The 11,815-nt window shown below is 44.6% G+C and overlaps 3 non-coding genes across 3 annotated transcripts; 1 reads left to right on the forward strand and 2 right to left on the reverse strand.

The window, feature by feature from the left end:
* Window positions 1–2,509: 2,509 nt before the first annotated feature.
* Window positions 2,510–2,598, forward strand: trnap-agg (transfer RNA proline (anticodon AGG)). Its single transcript is given in 2 exon segments — window positions 2,510–2,545; window positions 2,563–2,598. It is a non-coding gene; the product is annotated as a tRNA-Pro (tRNA).
* A 5,023-nt stretch (window positions 2,599–7,621) lies between these two features.
* On the reverse strand, window positions 7,622–7,703 carry trnas-gcu (transfer RNA serine (anticodon GCU)). Its single transcript has one exon. It is a non-coding gene; the product is annotated as a tRNA-Ser (tRNA).
* Window positions 7,704–11,127: 3,424 nt separating this feature from the next.
* trnat-ugu (transfer RNA threonine (anticodon UGU)) lies at window positions 11,128–11,201 on the reverse strand. Its single transcript has one exon. It is a non-coding gene; the product is annotated as a tRNA-Thr (tRNA).
* Between the last annotated feature and the right edge of the window lie 614 nt (window positions 11,202–11,815).

Here is an 11,815-nt window from a genome sequence, read left to right on the forward strand (position 1 = left end):
CTTACCCTGAACCCTGGTTAACACACTTTTGAAAGCCTCCCACTTACCAGACGTCCCTTTGCCTGCCAACAGACTCTCCCAATCAACTTCTGAAAGTTCCTGTCTAATACCATCAAAATTGGCCTTTCCCCAATTTAGAATTTTAACTTTTGGGCCAGACCTATCCTTCTCCATAGCTATCTTAAAACTAATGGAATTATGATCACTGGTCCCAAAGTGATCCCTCACTAACACTTCTGTCACCTGCCCTTCCTTATTTCCCAAGAGGAGGTCAAGTTTTGCCCCCTCTCTAATCGGGCCATCCACATACTGAATGAGAAATTCCTCCTGAATACACTCAACAAATTTCTCTCCATCCAAGCCCCCAATGCTATGGCTGTCCCAGTCAATGTTGGGAAAGTTAAAGTCCCCTACTATTACCACCCTATTTTTCTTGCAGCTGTCTGTAATCTCCTTACATATTTGCTCCTCAATTTCCCGTTGACTATTTGGGGGTCTGTAGTACAATCCTATCAAAGTGATCTCTCCCTTCTTATTTTTCAGTTCTACCCATATAGACTCAGTGGGCGAACCCTCGGATATATCCCCTCTCACGACTGCCGTGATGTTCTCCCGAATCAAGAACGCAACTCCCCCTCCTCTCTTACCTCCTGCTCTATCTTTCCTATAGCATCTGTACCCTGGAACATTGAGCTGCCAGTCCTGCCCCTCCCTTAGCCATGTTTCAGTAATAGCTATAACATCCCAGTCCCATGTACCCATCCATGCCCTGAGTTCATCTGCCTTGCCCATCAGACTTCTTGCATTGAAATAAATGCAGTTTAATCTAGACTTCCCTTGGTCTTTGCCCTGCTTTCTCAGACCATCTGTCCGGTCATGTTCTGTACACTCTCCCTTACTGCCTTTTGTGTCTGTCACCACTTTATTTCCCACTGACTTCCTGCATCGGTTCCCATCCCCCTGCCACATTAGTTTAAACCCTCCCCAACAGCACTGGCAAACACTCCCCCTAGGACATTGGTTCCAGTCCTGCCCAGATGCAGACCGTCCAATTTGTACTGGTCCCACCTCCCCCAGAACCGGTTCCAATGGCCCAGGAATTTGAATCCCTCCCTCTTGCACCATCTCTCAAGCCACGTATTCATCCTAGCTATCCTGTCATTCCTACTCTGACTAGCCCGTGGCACTGGTAGCAATCCTGAGATTACTACCTTTGAGGTCCTACTCTTTAGTTTAACTCCTAACTCCCTAAGTTCAGCTTGTAGGACCTCATCCTGTTTTTTACCTATATCGTTGGTGCCTATATGCACCACGACAACTGGCTGTTCACCCTCCCCCTCCAGAATGTCCTGCAGCCGCTCCGAGACATCCTTGACCCTTGCACCAGGGAGGCAACATACCATCCTGGAGTCTCGGTTGCGTCCGCAGAAACGCCTGTCTATTCCCCTTACAATCGAGTCCCCTATCACTATAGCTCTGCCACTCTTTTTCCTGCCCTCCTGTGCAGCAGAGCCAGCCACGGTGCCATGAACCTGGCCACTGCCACCTTCCTCTGGTGAGCCATCTCCCCCAACAGTATCCAAAACGGTATACCTGTTTTGGAGGGAGATGACCGCAGGGGACCCCTGCACTGCCTTCCTACTCTTCCTCTGTCTGTTGGTCACCCATTCACTATCTCCCTCAGTAATTTTTATCTGCGGTGTGACCAACTCACTGAACGTGCTATCCACGACTTTCTCAGCATCGCGGATGCTCCAAAGTGAGTCCATCCGCAGCTCCAGAGCCGTCAGGCGGTCAAACAATAGCTGCAGCTGGACACACTTCCCGCAGGTTAAGGAATCAGGGATACAGGAAGGAGCCCGGAATTCCCACATCCCACAAGAGGAACATGACACGGCCCTGGGATCTCCTGCCATGACTTAACCCTTAAATTAGCTAAAGAACAACTACAATGTCAAGAGAAAAAAAAAGGAAAGAAAAACTACTTACCACTCCCTTTAAGGAGCTTACTCCTTTAAATTGTTCTCAATTTAGAGAATGTTAACTACACTAGGGACCTTGATTCACTAAAAAATCAGGGCTTCGGGGAAAGGCGGGGGAGTGTTTCTAGCTGGATTGCTCTTGCAGAGAGCGAGCACGGACTCGATGGGCCGAATGGCCTCATTCTGTGCTGCAACCTTTCCATGATTCAACTCAATGTGCATGAGGCGATGCAAAGGGAACAGAGCATGCCGCAAATCGACACACCTCTCAGTATCCTCCCAAGCAATGTAGTTTAAGAGCAAATAATTCTGAAACGTCTCACTTGACAACTCAAGTCGTACACTCGAAACAAATTTGGTAAAGGGAGACTAATATTGGTGATTGGAAATATTTGGTGTGCAACTTGATATTGCTGGACACCGGAGCAGAAAACGAGATTGGATGCACAGACCTGGTCTGAAAGGATGGCCGATCGGCTGTGGGAGGCAACGAACTTTTACACTGGCTGCAAAGCTGAAGTAACAGCGGCTCGTTGGTCTAGGGGTATGATTCTCGCTTAGGGCGTTTCATTGAGTGATATGCGAGAGGTCCCGGGTTCAAATCCCGGACAAGCCCTCCTTTTAGTGAAAAGTCACCAATTGGCTTCTGACATGTTTTCAGTGTTGCTGTTGGTGGAACTGAATTTTCTCCAGAGGATGTTTGAGCTCCAGTGGACTCAATGCCGGAGTATCGTCGGCGCAACACACGTGAAGGAAATAAAATGTCTCAAGATGATGAGGAGTTTGAAGCTAAATTTGGATTATTTTCCAATTCTGGCGGATATTAGATGACGGGATAGAAAGTCACATATCCAAGTTTGCCGATGACACCAAGATGGGCAGCATTTTCAGCAGTGCAGATGGAAACATAAAATTACAGAGAGGCATTAATATAATAAATGAATGGGTAAAATTGTGGCAAATCGATATCAATTTAGTCAAGTGTGAGGTCATCCACTTTGGACCAAAACGGATAGATCAGAATACTTTGTAAATGGTGAAAAGTTCGAAACAGTGGAGGTCCAAAAAGACTGATGTGTCCATCTACATACATCATTAAAATGTCATTGACAGGTACAAAAAATAATCAAAAATGTTAATGGAATGTTGGTCTTTATATCCAGAGGACGAGAATACAAGGGGATAGGGATTATGATACAGGTATACAAAGCCCTGGTTAGACCACACCTGAAGTACTGTATTCAGTTCTGGGCAACGCACCTGAGGAAGGATATATTGGCTGTGGAGCGAGTGCAGCTTCGGTTTACTGGAATGTTACCTCAACCCCAAGGGTTAAATTACGCGGAGAGATTACATAAACTCGGGTTTACCTCGAATTTAGTAGATTAAGAGCTGATTTGATCGAACTTTTCGAAATATTAAGCGGAACTGATGGAGTAGATAGAGAAAAACTATTTCCGCCGGTTGGGAAGTCTAGGACTTGGGGACATCGCCTGAACATTAGGGTCAGGACTTTCAGGAGTGAAGTTGGGAAACACCTCTGCAAGCAAAGGGAGGTAGAAGTTTGGAACTCTCTTCCGCAAACGGCAGTTGATGCGAAATGAATTGTTAATTTTATACCTGAGATTGATCGATTTTTGTTAACTGAAGTTATTAAGCGATACGGGGCTAAAGCGATTATCTGGAGTTCGGTCACATATCAGCCATGATGTGTTTGAATTGCGGAACAGGCTCGAGGGGAGAAATGGCATACTTATATTCTTCAGATCTTCATTTGGTGAGAATGATTCTGCATTGGCCGGAAATCGAACCAAAGTCTCCCGCATCAGAGGTGAGAATTCGACCCCTGAACAACCAATGCGCGCGTTCTTAATAGCGGCAAGTGTCCATTTGGAATCCGTTCTGAACGAACATGCCGTTTACAGCTGCGGTGGCCGAGTGTTTAAAGCGTTGGACTCAAAATTCAATTGAGGTTTTCCTGCGCAGGTTTGAATTCTGCTCGCAGAGCAACTGTTTAAACATCACTTCAGTGCTGAAATAGATTAATTGGAGTTAATTGACCGCATTTATCTCTCTCCCAGAATGAGAGATTCGACAGCGTGGCCGGTGCTTTTAATTAGTGTCAGATCTTCTCTTGCAAGATTTCAAGACCCGAGAAGGAATCTCTCCCAATCAGGAACTTAAATTCTGCTAGTTTGCAAAACCTGACATTTCTACTCTTCATTTTCTTTGCCTGCATCTCTCTATCTCGCCCTGTCTCTGTCTTTTGTCTCTTTGTGTTGTCCCCGATGGACTTCTCAGGCTTCGTTGAACGGCGAGAGCTGATCTAACCGGCAATAATATCAGAGAATGTGAAAGAAAAAAAAGACGGAGACAGTAGGAAAAGTAAAGGTGCAACCCAGCTGATAAATTCGTAGCTAATGTATCCACATTCATGGGTCTTCACTCTCATAGTGAATGAAAGCAGCAATTTGAGTAAAGTTTACTTATGGTGGAGTGTAAACTATGACGATGCCGAGACAGACGACAATGTCGTTTCAGAGTAATTCATTCTGTAAAGTGTTACTTGATAATACAAGTCGTACATTCAAAAGGAATTTGATATTGTTGAAATGATATAATTAGTGCAGAACCTGACATTGTTCTATATCGTACAAGAAAGCGGGATTGTATGGACATGGTGTTCTGAAAGGATGGCGGATCGGCTGCGTCGCAGCGAAATTTTACAGTGGCTGCACGTCTCTGTTGCGAGTTGGTCTTTGGGTCTGATTCTCGCTCAAGGAGTTTTACTGGTTCAAATCCCGAATGAGCCCCGTTGTGTCCCCATTTTTAGTCAAAGATCACCAATTGGCTTCTCATTTCCTTTCAGCGGTGCAGAAGGCAGATTTGACTTATCTCCAGCAGAGCATGTTTGAGCACCAGAGGACAGAATGCAGAGGGTTTGTCCACGAAAGACACGTGGATGAAATGAAGATAATCTTTCAATAAGTTGTACAGATTGAAGCCGGCACATGAATTTATCCCAATTGAGTGATCTCATGGGTACAGATAAAAAAGGTAAAGGATGCTGCATTGGACTGCAACCAAACCCCTGGTTTCCCACCGGCAGGCGAGGGTTCTACACTGAACCACCAATGCACGCATGGCTGCAGTTTGCACGTGTAGCGTTGGATAAAAGTCTGGAACATGCAATCTGGCAGAGTTCCTGTGATGAGCCTGCGCAGTCTCCAACCGCGTGCTACCTGTGGGTGACCAAACGAGTGGGTCAAGCATGGTCTTGAAATTGACTGAGATTCGAAATCACTTCACACCGCCACTGTAAAATGGTCAAATAAATAAGAGCTGTAGTTACCAGGCAGTGTTTACTTCTCTCAGAAATAAAGTTATAATACAGCCCTATGTTCACCTCTAATATTTCACGACATTCGACGAATTTCCTTGAAGCTGCAGCTTAAATTCTGCTCAATCACAGAATTGGAAATTTAGACTATTTTTCTTTGCATGTATCTCTCTATCTCTGTCTGCGTTTCTTCACTTTCGGTGTTGCTCCCTAATGGACTTATCAGGCTTCCTTCAACGGCCAGGTCTGGAAACCCGGGATGGGAAAAGGCTGTCGGTTCTTCGTCCAATTGTTGGATTTCGATGGGATGCGTTTTGCTATTTTCAGTCTCCGTTTTCGGGAAATATAAACCCAGATGGGTTTTCACCTCCTCGGGTCCCGACACCTTCGGGTAATGGGAGTGAACCCGATCTATCGTTCGGTCTTAATATCTGTATTCTCATTGTTTAAAAATAAAATTACAGGGTTACAGTTATTTTCAGGACACATTTTAGAAATTTACACATAACAGACTTATTCGAAAACTAGAAGCACGTGGGATTAAAGGGCCGGTGTTAACGTTGGCAAGTAATTGGCTAAGGGATAGGAGGCAGAGATTAGTGGTGAACGGATGTTTTTTTCTGAATGGGGAGAAAAATGCAGTGGAATCCCCCAGGGGTCGGTATTAGGATTATTGCTTTTCTTGTTATATATAAATGACTTGGATGTGGGAAAGGGGAGTACAATTTCGAAGTTTCCGGATGATACAAAACTTGGCAACGTCGTAAATCGTGAGCAAGATAATAGCAGAATTCAGGATGAGATGGATCGACTGGTGAAATGGGCGGTCACGTGACAGATTTAACGCCGATCAGTGTGAAGTGATGCACTTTTGGAAGAAGAACATGGAGAGGTAGTATAATCTCAATGGAACAATTTATGGGGGGTTTCAAGAGCAGAGGGGCCTGCGGGTTCATATTCATAAAACAAGGCAAGCTGATAAGGTGGTTCAGAAAGCGTATGGGATACTTGGCTTTGTAAACAGGGGCATTGAATACAAAAAAAAAGGAAATCATACTAATCCTTACAAATCAGTGGTTAGGCCTCAGCTGAAGTATATTGTACAGATCTGGGCACCACACTTTAGGATGAAAAGGCATTGAAGAGGATTCAGAGCAGGTTGACCTGGATGACACCAGTGATGAGGGACTTCAGTTATGTGGAGAGATGGGAGAAGCTGGGATTGTTCTCCTTACAACAAAGATGGTTAACGGGAGACCTAATAGAGATATTCAAAATAATGAGGGGTTTTGAAAGAGCAAGTAGGGAGAAACTGTTTCCTCTGTTAAGTGGGTCGGTAACCAGAGATCACAGATTTAAAATAATTGGCAAAAGAACAAGAGGGGAATTGAGAAGAATTATTTTCACACAGAGGGTTGTTAAGATCAGGAACGCACTTCCTGAAAGGATGGAGGAAGCAGATTCAATACGATCATTTAAAAGGCAATTGGACATAATTGAAGAGGACTAATTTGCAGTGTTGTGGGGAAAAATCTGGGGTGTGGGTCGAATTTGGACAGATCTTCGAAAAAGCCGACACTGGCACGACGGCCGAATGGGCTCCTTCTGTGCTGTAAGATTCTATGATTCTATGATTACCTTCTGAATCATTGCAATTGATGCTATTCAGTGTTGAGCAACCAAGGAAATTATAACCGTGATATTCGGCTTCTCCATTCCCTTATGAATATCGCAGCTTACAATGTCCAGGCGGGGTGGGACTGAATGGGGGATAGAGTGCGGAGATTGGAATGGAAGCCCAGCAGAATGAACTTGGTCTCATCAGTTTTTGTTATTTTTCCTACCAGTTGCCCGAAGCAGGCGGTGAACCTTATTCTCGAGAGAGGATCGTCATTTCAGTTCAGAAGGAAAAAGGTATCAAGAAAATCGGGTAAAACGCACACAGAATGATCCGGGACTTACAGCACACCCCTTTTAAACAGACACAGATACGGAATAATCCGTGACTAACTGTACGTCCCTTTTTAACGGACACAGGCACGGAATGATCCGGTCATAAATCTTCATTGTGGTCCATCAGTTTCTCTTACGTTGACCATAAGATTTACTCTTTTTACAATGACACCAATGGACACTCTGATATTTCGCGATCTTACAATCTCAACACCTTCCTGGAAGGAACTGTTGCTGATTTCAGCAAACAATGCAAAACCCACCGTCTGCCGTTTCGAGAAGGATGGGACTTCGACCTGATCTTCTGGGTGCACTGAATGAGAGAAAGAAAACTTAAACAAAAGAACGACGAGGATGGGATTCGAACCCACGCGTGCAGAGCACAATGGATTAGCAGTCCATCGCCTTAACCTCTCGGCCATCGCGTCGCATGCTGAAGTAAGCAAAAGCTCCTTTATTCAAAATGAAAATACTGGCTATGTTGCCAACCTGAAATGAAAACTGTGAATGTGTTTTTCCCCAGCAGATCAGGCAGAATCTTTTGACATAGAAACAGAGTTAACGTTTCAGGTCGATGACCATCACATGAGTATTCCAACTCACTCAACTTGCGCCTTGTAGATGGTTGAACGGCTTTCGGGAATTAGAAGGTGGGTGACTAGGCTCAGAATATCCAGCCTCTGACCTGCTCTTGTCACCACAGTATGTATGTGGCTGGTCCAGTTATGTTTCTGGTTCATGATAACCACTAGTATGTTGATGGTGGGGGTTCGGTGATGTGAATGCCAAATCCCAACAGAAGAGATTTACTGTAAAGATTCTAGGGATGAGGGGTTTGAGTTTCATAGATAGATTGGAGAAGCTGGGGTTGTTCTGCTTGGAACAGAGACGGTTACGAGGAGATTTGAAAGAGGTATTCAAAATCATGAAGGATCTGGACAGAGTAGATAGAGAGAAACTGTTCCTATTGGCGGAAGGTTCAAGGACCAGAGAACATAGATTTAAGGTGTTTGGCAAAAGAACCAAAGGTGACATGAGGAAAAACTTTTCGACACAGCGAGTGTTTAGGATCTGGAATACACCGCCCGAGGGGTTGGTGGAGGCAGATTCAATCATGGTCTTCAATAAAGAACTGGATAAGTATTTGAAACGAAAGAGAATACAGGTCGACAGGGAAAGGGTGGGGGACTGGGTCTGTCTGGATTGCACTTGCAGAGAGCCGGCACGGACTCGATGTGCCGAATGGCCTCTTTTCGTGCTGTGACCTTTCTTTGATTCTATTCTATTTGTGGGAGGCGATGCGAAGCGACCGGAGCGTGACGTAAATCGACCTGCTCATGTCCATTCCCTGATAATAAATCCTAGTGTGATGAAAAGAAGAAATTCATAATTATGGTCCATATATTTTATATTATACTGACTATAAGAGGTACTCGGTTCACCAGGGCGCCATTGTGCACATTGATTGATACTTCACCGAGATCACACCTGACAGTCCCAACACCTCCGTCCAAGAAACAGTTGGGTGGCAATCCAGACTGAGCTGAATTGTGCAAACAGGTGTAAATCAGCAATGCGGAAAAGCACTTCCGATCAAAGAAGGGTTTTTGGTGAGGCGGCGAAAATGGAAGGGTCGACAAATTCTGGCAGCAGTGAGATTCGAACCCTCATAATTCAGAGATGGAATCCAGCATCTGAGACAGCGCAGTTATTCACGCACATGGTTAGCCATTGAGATCGGATGACAAAGCTCATACAGCTGAAACGTTTCCTCTGGTTCTTTCACCACAGGTGCTGCCTGACCTGCTCAGCGTTTTCAGCATTTTCTGTTTTCATTTTCGTGATTTCACAATGGCTGTTTTCCTGAAAACACCCAATTTGACCCAAGGACGCAGCTCGCACTTTACTTTCCTCACGCGCTTAAAGTCTGCGGTTTCCGAACTAAATCTCCTCCACGCCGAGCTTTCAAAGGACCTTTCGCTCACGGCCAACCTCCTGTAATCGACACCTTTTCACCATTGCCGCTCTTTTCATTTCTCCTCATTCCTTTTCAATCGGACATTTCCACAGACCTATTAAGATCAAGCGGAACATTTCCGACTTTCCTGCACCGCCCAGATTGCCAAAAATGCACATTTCAGCCGTCTTTCGCAGCTGTGGAGCGCCGCCCGTCTCTCCCGCACATCAACTGCTCGGGGAAAAGCGCCAACGACCATGAAAACAAAACCCAGTTCTTCAGTTAACATCCCCCGTGTCACAAGATACCCCATGGAAATTTCACGGAAAAGTATGCGCTGTCCGACCGAATGCCAGCCCTGCTTTCTTAGAGCTTGTCTCTGGAGCAGATCGAAATGTATCGACTGGTTTCAAGGCACAAATGAACATTGATGCGAACGGGACATGTGCCCCCGAGAAACAGCGGTCGATGGAGAGCAAACTTAAAGCCGGAAGAATGTGAAAGTGAATGTTAGATTCGGCAAGGCCGCAGTGAAGTCTCAATGAAATAGACCATGATCGTCGAAGGAAGGAAAAGCTGGAAGAAGCGGCAGGTCTGAATTATGGATCATCCAGCAGAGACACATGGAGAACAAAAACAGGATAAAGACAAAGGTGCTGGGGCAGAAAGACAAAGCACGAAATAAGAGGAATGAAAAGAGAGTGAAAGAAAGAATGGGAGAGAGGGAGGTGAAAGAAAGAAAGAGAGAAAGAAAGATAGAAGGGAGAGAGAAAATCAAGCGTGCAATACTCACCCCGCAAACGGGCGCTGCTCCCAATCGGCTACACTTCGCCCCACAGACCCACATCCCATTCACACCATCCTTCAATACACTGTCAATGTTGTGCAGTGAAACAGAGAGTTTAAAGGCATAAAGACACACACACCATCCTAAAATACCTTGTCAATGCTGTGCAGTGAAACAGAGAGTTTAAAGGCATAAAGACACACACACAATCCTAAAATACACTTTCAATACCTGTGCAGAGAGGCAGAGAGTTTAAAGATACAGAGATACTTACATACTATCCTACAGTACACATTAAACATCCGTGCAGTGAGTCAGGGAGTTTACAGGAACAGAGACACTCAGCGTCCCACAATACACTTTAAACCATGTGCAGTGAGACAGAGCGTTTAAAGATATAGAGAAATTCACCTTCTTTTTTCAAAAGTGGTACATCCCAGAAGCAAGAGAAAGCGTGGGTCAGTCTCCCTCTCCTGATGGAGCTGAGGCTTGTCAGTCAAGAGTCCCCTCCTCCCTGTATTGGCCGTGGAGGAAGTGCAGAGTAGATTTAATAGAATACCTTCAGCCTGACCGAGGTTAGGCTGACTGGCCTGTAATTACTTGATCTATCCTTTTCTCCCTGTTTATACAACAGTACAACTTTAGCAGTCCTCCAATCCTTCGGCATATCACCTGGAACCAGGGAGGATTGGAAAATGATGACCAGAGCCTCCGTTATTTGCTCCCTTGCTTCTGTTAACAGCCTGGGATATATTTCATCGGGGTCGGGAGATTCAGGTGGAGTGATCTGCGGACTTCATTTTCCTCTTTGCAAAGATTTTCACCGCAGGTCAAGATCACAAGTCTCGGTCCAAATTAGGACTACTTCCGGGTTTGAACCTCAAATCGTGAATTATACCCTGACCTCAACGAGCCCAAAAACGAGAACGTGTCTTTAAGTTAACCCGTTGCTGACACATTCTATGAGAGGTCTGACTGCACAATGAAAGGGCGTTTTAGAAGAGTCAATCTGATATCAGTTTCCTCCTCAAACCTGAACAAATACCAATTCCAAAGTGCCATTTTGTCGCTTAATTCCACAAATTAGGTAAAAATAATTAGCTATGCAAGGCACTGCTGGGAGTTGAACCCAGGATCTCCTGTTTACAAGACAGATGCTTTAACCAACTAAGCCACAGCGCCCATTCATGATAGCTCAGCCCCACCTCCTCTCACTAATATCTATCAGCGATACGTCACTGTCTGTTTGGGGTTCAGACCGTTTCATCTTTGTCTGTTTGGTTTGTCCGTTCACCTGTGCATCCCGATGCTGCCGACATATCTTGTTTTGTTTCTCTTTGTGTCTCCATCAATGCGTTGATATACGGATGAGTATGTGTACTTATGTTTGTTACATTAAATAAATTACCGGTTTAGACAATTCTCGCTCTGAAAGTGAAGAACTATTGAGACGCACTTTACTTTGTTTATTTTGGTGCTTAAAATAAAAAACCGTAAGAGGTCCAAACAGGGAAAAGGAGATAAACCTGTTAGGGAAAATGAGGACAACAGTCAAGATTTTTACCAGTATATTAAGTGAAATAAGGGAGGCTGAGAGTAATGTGGGCCGCTTAAAGACAGATGGAGGTGATATTGTAATTGAAAATCATGAAATGTAGAGTTGCTAAATATTTACTTTGCTTCGTTCGTCACAGAAATAAATGAGGCTAACATATCAGAGATATGAGAAAAACTGTAAATAAATCAAGGGGTTTCAGTATAAGTAAAATAATGGCAATGGAGAAAATAATTAGATT

This window comes from Heptranchias perlo, chromosome 20, assembly GCF_035084215.1.
Source record: "Heptranchias perlo isolate sHepPer1 chromosome 20, sHepPer1.hap1, whole genome shotgun sequence".
NCBI lineage: Eukaryota > Metazoa > Chordata > Chondrichthyes > Hexanchiformes > Hexanchidae > Heptranchias > Heptranchias perlo.